This window comes from Triticum urartu, chromosome 3 (genome assembly GCF_003073215.2).
Source record: "Triticum urartu cultivar G1812 chromosome 3, Tu2.1, whole genome shotgun sequence".
Lineage (NCBI taxonomy): Eukaryota > Viridiplantae > Streptophyta > Magnoliopsida > Poales > Poaceae > Triticum > Triticum urartu.
In genome coordinates, this window is record NC_053024.1 from 451739374 (window position 1) to 451751383 (window position 12010).

A 12010-nucleotide genomic window follows, 5' to 3' on the forward strand; every position below is an offset into this window, starting at 1 on the left:
TATTGATGAGAATCCCGGAATAAGAGGGACACGATCTCTGCTTTAACAAGACGTGCCAAGGAAACCGCCTCGCATAACGAGCTGAGATGGGACAGTAAAACGGTTCGAATAAAGGCTTGGCCGTGGTGTGTCACGCTACGGAATACGTCAGCAGATTAGATTTGTGTAAATATTATTCTCTCTATGGCAATATGTGGAAACTTATTTTTCAGAGCCGGACACTATCTTTGTGTTCAAAATCTTCTATGAAGTACTTGGAGGAGGAGCCCGCCTTGCAATGCCGAAGACAATATGCGCGCCGGACTCGTCATCATTGAAGCCTGGTTCAGGGGCTACTGAGGGAGTCCTGGATTAGGGGGTGTCCGGATGGCCGGACTATACCTTCAGCCGGACTCCTGGACTATGAAGATACAAGATTGAAGACTCTGTCCCGCGTCCGGAAGGAACTTTCCTTGGCATGGAAGGCAAGCTTGGCGATACGGATATGAAGATCTCCTACCATTGTAACCGACTCTATGTAACCCTAACCCTACCCGGTGTCTATATAAACCGGAGGGTTTTAGTCCATAGGACAGCATACACATCAACAATCATACCATAGGCTAGCTTCTAGGGTTTAGCCTCCTCGATCTTGTGGTAGATCAACTCTTGTACTACCCATATCATCAATATTAATCAAGCAGGACGTAGGGTTTTACCTCCATCGAGAGGGCCCGAACCTAGGTAAAACTTCGTGTCCCTTGTCTCCTGTTACCATCCGGGCTAGACACACAGTTCGGGACCCCCTACCCGAGATCCGCCGGTTTTGACACCGACAGTAGAAATCACACAGTAATTACATCGAATGTCTCAAAAGAGAACTTATTACAATAAATATGGGTTAAGGCGATCTAATACGATAACAGCGGAAGGCTTGGAAGCTAAAGTGAGTCCATCAACTCCAACGGCATAGCTGAGCTGCACGACAACGACCTAACAAACCTTACTCCTTGTCTAAAAAGTCTGCAACATAATACGTTGCAGCCCGAAAACGGGTCAGCACATGGAATATGCTGGCAATATAACACAGTAGAGCAAGAACAGAATAATGCTATCACTACATGCATATTTGGCTGGTGGAAAGCTCTATGGTTATAGTTTTTGCGAAAAGCCAATTTTTCCCTACAACAAAGGAATAAAGTTTATTTAATTATCATGGTAGTTGAACCATCATTGAGAAGGTTCCTCCAACTCAATCCCAATTGAAGTAATTATCAACCCAACAATATTAATTAATAGTGATGAGATACTTAGGATACTCCAAGTACTAGATACTCAAGATTGTCCATAACCGGGGACACGGCTAACCATGATTAGATTGTACACTCTACAGAGGTTTGCGCACTTTTCCCCACAAGACTCGACCACCTCCGTTGGATTTCTCGCACTACATGGTGTTTGAGGAACGGATGACCGAGACACAGTCTTTCAGAAACATTAACTCTTTACTCCGGGCAGAACATACCAAACCTACATCCCTCTACCTGCTGATCCACCTCTTCAAGAGGTCACGCAACCTACTCAACTATGCTAGAGCCCATAATAGCTTGTGGATACACACGGAAGTTTCTAGCATGAAAATATCTCAGTTCCCTTTGAGCCTGGGTGGCGGACCTTAGGATGATCACACGGGTACTCCGGGATATCCTAGGACAACACTGGGTTCTCCAGGTGCCCGACAAGCAATCCACCCAGATGCGTATTAAAGTTGCCACTTTAAGTTGAACCATTAATTAACAATCTCACATCTGTCATGGATTCACTCACCCAAACCACGTCTACGAGCATAGCATAGCAATATAAGCAATACGTAGAATTAACACCCAAGGTTTGAATATAACAGGGCAATAGGTTCTACCTCATCAACTACTTCCCATCCCACATGTTAATCACAGCCTAATCATGCAATGTTTGGGGATTGGAACTAATGCATAAAAACTGGGTATGAAAGGAGTATGATCAATGTGTTACTTGCCTTGCTAACGATCCGCAAAACCTAGGGACTCGTAGTAGCACGCTTTGCACTCCGGGAACTCTATCGCAAACAAACAATAGCATACATAAGCAATCAAGCAAACAATCATGGATAAAACTCAAATAAGAAGAATTGACCAGAAAGTTCAACTAAAGAACTACGGTTTGCGAAAAGAATCAAATCAAACGGAGCAACGAAACTCAAACTGTGAAAGAAACAAGATCCGTTTACTAATCTAAACTAAAGTCAATTTTTACAGTACCAAAATCTTGTTCAAGTTCATTAAACAGAAAGAGGGTTTCGAGACGAAGATCTAGGTGCTTGAATCGCCTGATTCCGATAAACGAGCAAAAAGAGAAACTGAAACAAAAATCGGATCAGAAATCGTGATTGAAAATAATCGCCGAAAATCCGAGAAAAAGAAAACTGACGAATAGGCTAACGAACGAGTGTTCGTTGTCTGTAACTAACGAGTGAAAACCGTTCATTAAAACGAATGTACGGACGAACGTACGCAAAGTAACTAAAGCAAGAAAAACCGGGGAACCGATCTATAAAAATGAAATTAGCGTTTCTAAAAAAACGGATTGGTTTTAAAATAAGACCGAACGGCGATGGCGGCGGCGTATACCTCTGGTGAGGCTCCCGCGAGGTGGGGCTGCGGTGGCAGGGTGCGCGGGGCGGCGGCGGCGCTGCAGAGGCGGCGGCGCGGCACGGCAGAGGCGACGGCGGCGCTGCAGGCGGGGCGGGGCAGGCGGCGGGGTTGGTGGGGGACGGTCCGGTGGCGGGGTATTTAAGGAGGGGGCTTCTTGGGGGAGGAGGCAAGCGTCGCGGGGAGGTGGAGTCCCTGCCGGACTCGGGGTCGCGGCGGCGGCGGCCTCCCGGTCTCCTGGAGGGAGACGGTCTCCTAGAACGAAATGAACATTTTTTTGGAACTAAAATGTAATTTTGAAAAACATGCAATTTTTCTAATGCAAATAAAATGGCAATAAAATCCGAATAAAATCAAATATTTGATTTTAATATTTTTCCTCCAATATTTCAATTATTTTGGAGAAGTCATATTATCTCCTCTCATATATTTTAATTTGAAATATTTTCGGAGCGAAAAATAATTAAAACCAAAATCCTCGTTTCAATATTTGATAAAATTCAAATACGAAAGCAATGAAATCCCCAACTCTCTCCGAGGGTCCTTGAGTTGCTTAGGATTTCGAGGATCGCGAAACGAAATGCAGTAAAATATGATATGCATGGATGATCTATGTATAACATTCCAAATTGAAAATTTGGGATGTTACATGATTTCCCCCTCCCGAGGGAAGTGTCCCCTTCAGAACAGCTCTACCGAAGCCCTAGATTGGTTCTGCCAAGGTTCCGCCTCGTGGCGGCGGAGTATTGTCCGGAAAGCTTGCTTATGATTTTTTTTCTCAGGCGAAAGACCACATGTAGCAGAAGATGGGCATCGGAGGGCCACCAGGGGGCCCACGAGGCAAGGGGCGCGCCCAGGGGGTAGGGCGCGCCCCCACCCTCGTGGCTGGTGGGTGGCCCCCCTCTGGTACTTCTTGCGCTCAGTATTTTTTATATATTCTGGAAATAACTTCCGTAAAGTTTCATGACTTTTGGAGCTATGCAGAATAGGTCTCTAATATTTGATCCTTTTCCAGCCCAGAATCCCAGCTGCCGGCGTTCTCCCTCTTCATGTAAACCTTGTAAAATAAGAGAGAATAGGCATAAGTATTGTGAAATAATGTGTAATAACAGCCCATAATGCAATAAATATCGATATAAAAGCATGATGCAAAATGGACGTATCAGGCAGCCACACTTTGCCTAAGCTTAGTTGTGGCAAAGTTTGTCATGAACCTTCTAGTGCGGGTGCCTTTCAAGCTCAAGGGGCCATTGGGTTACCTCGTCGGCTCGTCGCCCGCCTACCTCTGGTCCTCCCAGAGCCTCTATCATTGTCGCGCAGATCACGCTGGTGCTCATTTGTAGGTGGGCGCTGCTAGCTAGGAGACATAGTTGAGTTAATCGAGCCCTACTTGAAAAATCAATTGTGTCCTTGGCCTAAGCTCCGCCACTACCAGAAGAAAACTCCTGGAGAGGAGGTCGATGAGAGGCAGCTCCGTGCTCCCTACATTGGTCGTTTGATTCATAGGATAGATGCTATAAGAGTTTTTTCCTATGTAATCATGTGTTAATTAGCAATCTAGCATCCACCTAACTTTTTTTCACTTCCTTTGTTTTTCCTGTGTCAAACACTCTGTTTTTTTCGAGGGAACACTTTTTTCAGCTATGGGATTCAAGTGGACATGCCACTCCAATCCTTTATTTTTCCTTACGAAGAGAAAACGTGCTGCTGCAAGAGCACTGTGTTAATGATGTGCCGCTGCAAGAGCCGCCTATATTAATTAACCATCCTCTAAAAAGGTGGACCAGCTTTGGCTATAGTATACTAGTAGTACTAGGTTAGTAGGTGACCTTGCGCTTGGCTCTTCTCCTCTTCCGGAAGTCGAACAATAATGATGGTACTACAGTAGTACTTCTGGCAATCTGACACCAAATGAACTGCTGCACGTCCACTGCTTGTAAGCAAAAGTTTCTCCTCGTGCTGCAAGCCACCGCGCACGCGTCGGTGAGGGAGAAGGCGTAGTAAGCAAGCTTCTCATCGTTCTACGAGTTGATGGGACACATCAAGGTTATTTAGTACTCTCTCCAAAAAGGGCCGACCATGTCCATGGCTACCATGCCGTGCTCCGTCATTGAGTATGTGCACTATTCATGTGCCATCGAGGAGAAAAAATATTGCATAGTACTAGGTGCCATCGAAGTGCATGAATCGCTTATGCACTACTTATCTCCATTTTCTTGCATGACATGTGCACCTTGATGCTAGATGTCCCGCGTGTTGACAAAAGGATGAACAAAGCTCACATAAAAAGAAAGAGTGGAAGAATATAGGGCTTGTTTGGTTCCCAGCCTAAGGTTGCCACGTCTAACCTTAGTCATGCCACGACATCTTAGACATGTGTTTGGTTCATTGTAACTTGAGGTTTTCCACACTTCTCTAGTTATATGGTCCACATGTCATAGGCTCAATTTTTTGCCAAATCTTGCCACGCTTGTGGTGGCCATAGCCACACTTTGCCTAAGGTTAGTTGTGGCAAAGGGGTTGTTTGGTTCTAGGCCTAGCATTGCAACACATTTTTGCCAAGCTTGCTTAAGGTTAGTTCATCAAAATGAGATCCACAAGTTGGCAAGCATAAGGAAATCTTGCCATATTTTTTGTGTGTATGCCATGTGGGGTCCAAGTGTGGCTTGACTAAGGTGTGGCTTGAACCAAACACTCACCTCATAGATTCTACGTGGTGTGGCCATGAACCAAGCATCCTCATAGATTCCCGACGACCGAGAAGGAGAAAGGATCCTTGTGGTAGAGCGTTTGCACTCATAATATTTTGTATTATTCGGCGATATAAAATCAACCAAATCTCTCATCTAGCTGGTTCGCGCGTTTCCCCCTATTTTTGCCGCCTGCCCACCTATAGAACCGCCGTGCGACAACAAATTCCTCTCCAAACACTTAGGGAGGAGGTTGAACTGAACAAGTCTAACTTGTTTCTAGTGGGTACATTGACGTGGCATCGAAAGGGTGTGATAGCTGACTCCAGCAAAATAATTGACTACCACATTGGCATACATGAGAATGGGGCCCACTTGTCAGCGTGCTGGACGGAGGAAGGAACGCAAGACAAAATGGAGCATGGAAGGGTGCGAATCGATTGGCTCACGTGTGATGACCACTGGAGCCATCCACTCAGATTGTACTATGTTAAAAAATTCGTGCAAACACGGTAGGCTCTTCGCCTCTTCCGAAAGTCGAACAATGATGATGGTACTATAGTATAGATACTTCTGGCAATCTGACACTGAATGAAATGATGCACGTCCATCGCCTGTATTAAGTGCACTATCGTAAAGCAAAAGCTTCTCCTCGTCCTGTGAGCCACCGCGCACGCGTGAGCGAGGGAGAGGTCGTACTAGTAGTATAGTAAGCAAAGCTTCTACTCATTTGCGAGTAGACCGGACACATCAAAAGTAGTGCATTAGTCTCCAAAAAGGTTTGACCATGTCCATGGCTACCATCCCATGCTCCGCCATTCAGTGTGTGCTTCTCGTCGTTCTACGAGTTGACGGGACACATCAAAGTTAATACGTATTTAGTACTCTCTCCAAAAAGGGCCGAACATGTCCATGGCTACCAACCCGTGCTCCATCATTGAGTACGTGCATTATTCACGTGCATCGAGGAGGAAAAATATTGCGTAGTACTAGGTGCCATCGTAGTCCATGACTCACTTATGCACTGCTTATCTCCATTTTCTTGCATGACACATGCACCTTGATGCTAGATGTCCCACGTGTTGGCAAAAGGATGAACAAAGCTCATGTCAAGAAAAGAGTGGAAGAACATAAATTCCCGACGACAAAGAAGGAGCAAGGAACATCGTGCTAGAGTGTGTGCACTCATAATACTCCCTCCGTTTCTAAATATTTATCTTTTTAGAGATTTCAAATAGACTACCACATACAGATGTATATAGACATATTTTAGAGTGTAAATTCACTTATTTTGTTTCGTATGTAGTCATTGTTGAAATCTCTAGAAAGACAAATATTTAGGAATGGAGGGAGAATTTTATATTATTTAGTGATATAAAATCAACCAATCATCTCCACAGTAGACCGGAAGAGTACGAAACATGACAGCCAGTATAGTTACATCATACATGGCCAACCCATGCTATCACCATATTTCTTGGCCTTCGTGCGACACCTAGCTCTAGTAATCCACCAGCCCGTATCGCTTCTAGCTACTTGTCTCTCTCAAAGTGCGGTGGGCTGGCGTTTTTGCCGTCTATTGAGGTCGGTTAACTCATCACATGATAGCGACATGCCAAGAGCATTCTAAAAAAATTACTGTACTCTGTTGTTATGCCAAGAAGAGGAAGCGCTTTGACCAACGGACCAAATGAGACAGGCGTGCCGTGCTGTGAGTGGGTCCAATTTATCGTTTTGAACTTGTTTGGTGTATTAGTAACACTTGGTTTTGACTATTGATAAGACTTTATATAGGGCCTAATGTATTCTTCGAGGTTGCCTTTGACTATTGATAAGATTTTATACAATTTGAAAATTATATCATTCGAAGATCCTTTCATGTTCCGTTTAAAAAAAAGATCCTTTCACGTACAAAATTGATTGTATGCTTTGAGCAACTCGCATGTCCTATACTGCTCCTGTTTGGATACTCTAACTTGGCTAGAGGTTAGACTAACTCATGACTAACCCTGAACTAACTGTAGCCAAAGAGGTGTTTGGATGAGAGGGTTAGATTGACAATAAATGCACTTGATGGAGAGAAAAAAGTGATTTTTTTAGTGGGCCCAATGAGAACTATCTCCAATTAGCACCTCTTGGGTGGGATAGTTTTTTTGGTGGATTCGGTGCAACTTGCTCCAATTTAATCCTCATGTTTGGATACTTTAGGGCTATTCGAGCCCCAACTAGCTCAAATTAACTCTAACCCATGGATCCAAACAGGGCCAAAGTTAGTCTCGGAAAACGCATAAGCCCTATATACATGGACAGACGGAGTACATGATACTATCAAACACTCACCATTAGTAGTAGTTCATTGGTTGGTTTCAATTTTTGATTCAGTTGCTGTGCTGCTACCGTCCAATATTCGCGTGTGGTTTTTTCTAGAATAAAAAAGGAGGTAGTACTTACTGTGGGAAAGGTGAAGTGATGGTTGCTTCGCCCGAGCAACTTATTACTCTGGGAATATGGGAGTACCAGCAGATTCAACGAACAGAGAAATGATGGTTGCTTCGTCCAAGCAACTTACTGTGGCAAAGGTGGGGCTCTGAGATTTGACTGCTGACTAGTCATTACTACTGCTGCACAACAACCGGGGTGAATCTTTCCCTGTAGTTGTGCACTCAATATTGCTACATGGCAGGTGGAGCCGGATGAAGGAAGTCCCTCATGTCGGTGAAACGAAGTTGAATTGTTTCTGGCATTGCTATCAATCCTTTAGGATTTGTTTATATGTACGCATAATTTTAATGAAATTGTACTGTGATGCTATGAAGGTTTCAACTTTGGTTCCCGCAGGAAAAAAAGGTTTCAACTTAGGATTCATGTGTCCTCTTGCCTCAAGATTATCTTGTTACAACATTCCATCAAATACAAATGAAACTACCATGGCTGCTAATGCATCTCAATGGTTCGCAGATCAGCACCAATATTCACATCACAACTGAAGACAAAGTTGTGAGAAGGTGTAAAAATAAAGAAAAATATATAATTGATCGATGTTGTTCGTAGGCATGGCTCCATTTCCTAGGCACAGTGTTCATTTGTTGGCAGCTAGTTTGACCCAGCTCTATATCAAAAAAGAGGTGTATGGAGGACATCACAATCCGATCATTTTGTGCGGCTCCACTAAAATCGAGCTGACCATTCCTGTTTGCAAAGATATCCACTCAGTGTGATTACAATAATAGTGGAACTAGATGATGAAACATAGCACACACAAATAGAAACCGATCTCCTCTGCGATATCTCTTTAGGACTAACTACTTGTTGGAGAAGATTAGGCACAGAGTTGGATGAGGAGGATAGCAAAACCAATCTCCCTTTCCGTAGTCCCACAGAAATGTAAAAACATTGCCCGTGTGACATTTTGGCGGAACTGCACAAAACACTCTTAAGAAAAAAAGTTATTTGTGCAGTTCACCAAAAGGTCGCAATAGCAACGAGGTGAAATGGATAACCCTGTTTGCAAAAGTAGTTAGAAAGGAAACAACTACTGCCCAATAACACGAGTTCAAGACACATACGCCAACAAAAAAGAAGCATATTCCATGTAATAAGGGAAAGATAGCAGCATGGTGGTTTATCAAAAATGGTTTGAGGACGAGATTGCAAGATGGAAAGTATGCCGACCGAGATACGTTTTAAGAAAACAACTAAAGAAGATCCACATGCATCAATGTGGGAAGATGGGCAGTGGAGCAAGGCCTGAGAAAGTTGTACCTGAGGGTCGTCGGGATGTAACTAGGAGGGCGCCGGCGGCTGGGATCTGCCCATTCTGCGGCAGCAAGCAAGTGGTGAAGTCCCTACCGCGCCGGAGCTTGGCCAGATTGAATGGCGGGTACTGCAGATCAGGACGTGTTGCCTCAACGCCATCGAATGGAGAAACGATCCACATCCTCCCTTTACACCGGCGGATGGGATGCGGCCGGATCACTGACCAACAGTGAGAAAGAGAGGCCACCACCACCTTGTGTGAGATGGGGTGACGAGAGACAAACCCCGGAAGGCAGGCTCCGTTGTATATAGTGGAGCCTGATTTTTCTTTTTTCCCAACAACAATCGTTTTATATTCTGTACGTGCTATTGAGGAATATAACTTTATTTAACACTAACGCGTCAAGTCGAACTTTGTTCCGTCTATGCATGGTACACGACCCTCCTTCGAGTAAACAACCGCTACACGCGTCAAATTATCACGTGGGCTGCCTTTTCTTACAGAAACGAACTGCACCGTGTACCCGCGAAGGTGTGGCTGGGAACGAGACGTGAGTACGTACGTCCTGCGTGCACCTCTTCTTTAGGTGCAGGTACGTATGTGGGTGGGTGTGAGAGAGATGGTTTGTGCGAAACAGAGGCAATGTGTCGATGATATCTCAAACAAAAAAATGTAACATATGCAATGTGTGTGAAACAGAGTCATGTATATATCATATATAGAGGGAGCGATCCATGAGAAGAGAGTGGAGGAATCATCGACGTGAGATATCGATAGAATCGAAAACAGGGATGAAGTGTGTGGATGCGCGATCGATAAAGAGTGCCATCGGATTTGTGTTTGCCCACATCAAAGATACAAGGCGACTGGCCTACTGGAATTTGGGAGGGGAGAGGTGCAGTTTTTCTCTGTGGCCTACAACGTTCGACTATCGGTGTGTGTGGGGGGGAGGGGGAGCAGAGACCTAACTATAGAGAGGTAGATCGACTAGTATATGTGTGGAGGAGGACAGAGACCTAGCTATGTATTGCGGGAGATCAATTGGCATCCATGCATATGTGTAGCAGAGGAATAAGGTTGGGAGAAAGACAAAGGTGGAGTGGCGGAGGGTTGGTGGTGGAGTGGCTTCTCAGAAATGGTGGGAGAGGCCTGCTAGACAAATGGAGGGTACGAGTGCAATATCAATAAGAGAGGGCCGGAGATGTCTGCCTGTCTATGCACATGCGTGTGAGAGACGGGTCGGGAGGTATGCAAGGATGATGAGGGGGGCAATATGGTTGTGGTAAGCATACGTAACTACATAGGAATACCAACCGTCGTGTGTCTGAGAAAGGGAGAGACATAACTAGTGAGGTAAGTCTATCGGTGCGTGGGGAAAAAGAATTATAGTCGACCTAGCTATATGTAGGGAGATTGGTACGTATACATGCATGCATGTGTTAGAACCAATAAGGTACAGAGAGATGGACATGGGGAGAGGGGTGCGGCTAGGAGGTGGTGCGAGAGGCCTATTATGTCGAGGGGGGAGGAGTGTGCGAGTATGAGATCGATGAAAAGAGGGGCGAGAGTGTGCACCTACGTGGAACTATATTGGACATAGGGGGCATGGACGGTGAGAAGAGAACATGGGAAGTGTGTGTTTGTGGTAGGCACACTTGGCTAGAGAGGTATATCGTCCGGTGTGTGCCGGAAAGGAGCTGGGGGGCCTACACATGTTGGGTTTCGTAGTAATTTCAAAAAATTTCCAGCGCTCACGCAAGATCATGGTGATGCATAGCAACGAGAGGGGAGAGTGTGATCTACGTACCCTTGTAGACGGACAGCGGAAGCGTTGTGACAACGCGGTTGATGTAGTCGTACGTCTTCATGATCCGACCGATCCAAGTACCGTTACTCCGGCACCTCCGAGTTCTTGGCACACGTTCAGCTCGATGACGATCCCCGGGCTCCGATCCAGCAAAGCGTTGGGGAGGAGTTCCGTCAGCACAACGGCGTGGTGATGATTTTGATGTTCTACCGTCGCAGGGCTTCGCCTAAGCACCGCTACAATATGACCGAGGTGGAATATGGTGGAGGGGGGCACCGCACACGGCTAAGGAACGATCACGAAGATCAACTTGTGTGTCTATGGGGTGCCCCCTGCCCCCGTATATAAAGGAGTGGAGGAGGGGAGGGCCGGCCCTCTCTATGGCACGCCCTAGGGGAGTCCTACTCCCACCGGGAGTAGGATTCCCCCTTTCCTAGTCCAACTAGGAGTCCTTCCATGTAGTAGGAGTAGGAAACAAGGAAGGGGTGCAGCCCCTCCCCCTAGTCCAATTCGGACTAGGCCTTGGGGGGGCGCGTGGCCTGCCCTAGGCAGCCCCTCTCTCTTTCCCGTATGGCCCAATAAGGCCCAATACTTCTCCCGGCGAATTCCCGTAACTCTCCGGTACTCCGAAAAATACCTGAATCACTCGGAACCTTTCCGAAGTCCGAATATAGTCGTCCAATATATCGATCTTTACGTCTCGACCATTTCGAGACTCCTCGTCATGTCCCCGATCTCATCCGGGACTCCAAACTCCTTCGGTACATCAAAACTCATAAACTCATAATATAACTGTCATCGAAACCTTAAGCGTGCGGAGCCTACGGTTCGAGAACAATGTAGACATGACCGAGACACGTCTCCGGTCAATAACCAATAGCGGGACCTGGATGCCCATATTGGCTGCTACATATTCTACAAAGATCTTTATCGGTCAGACCGCATAACAACATACATTGTTCCCTTTGTCATCGGTATGTTACTTGCCCGAGATTCGATCGTCGGTATCTCAATACCTAGTTCAATCTCGGAACTGGCAAGTCTCTTTACTCGTTCCGTAATACATCATCTCACAACTAACTCATTAGTT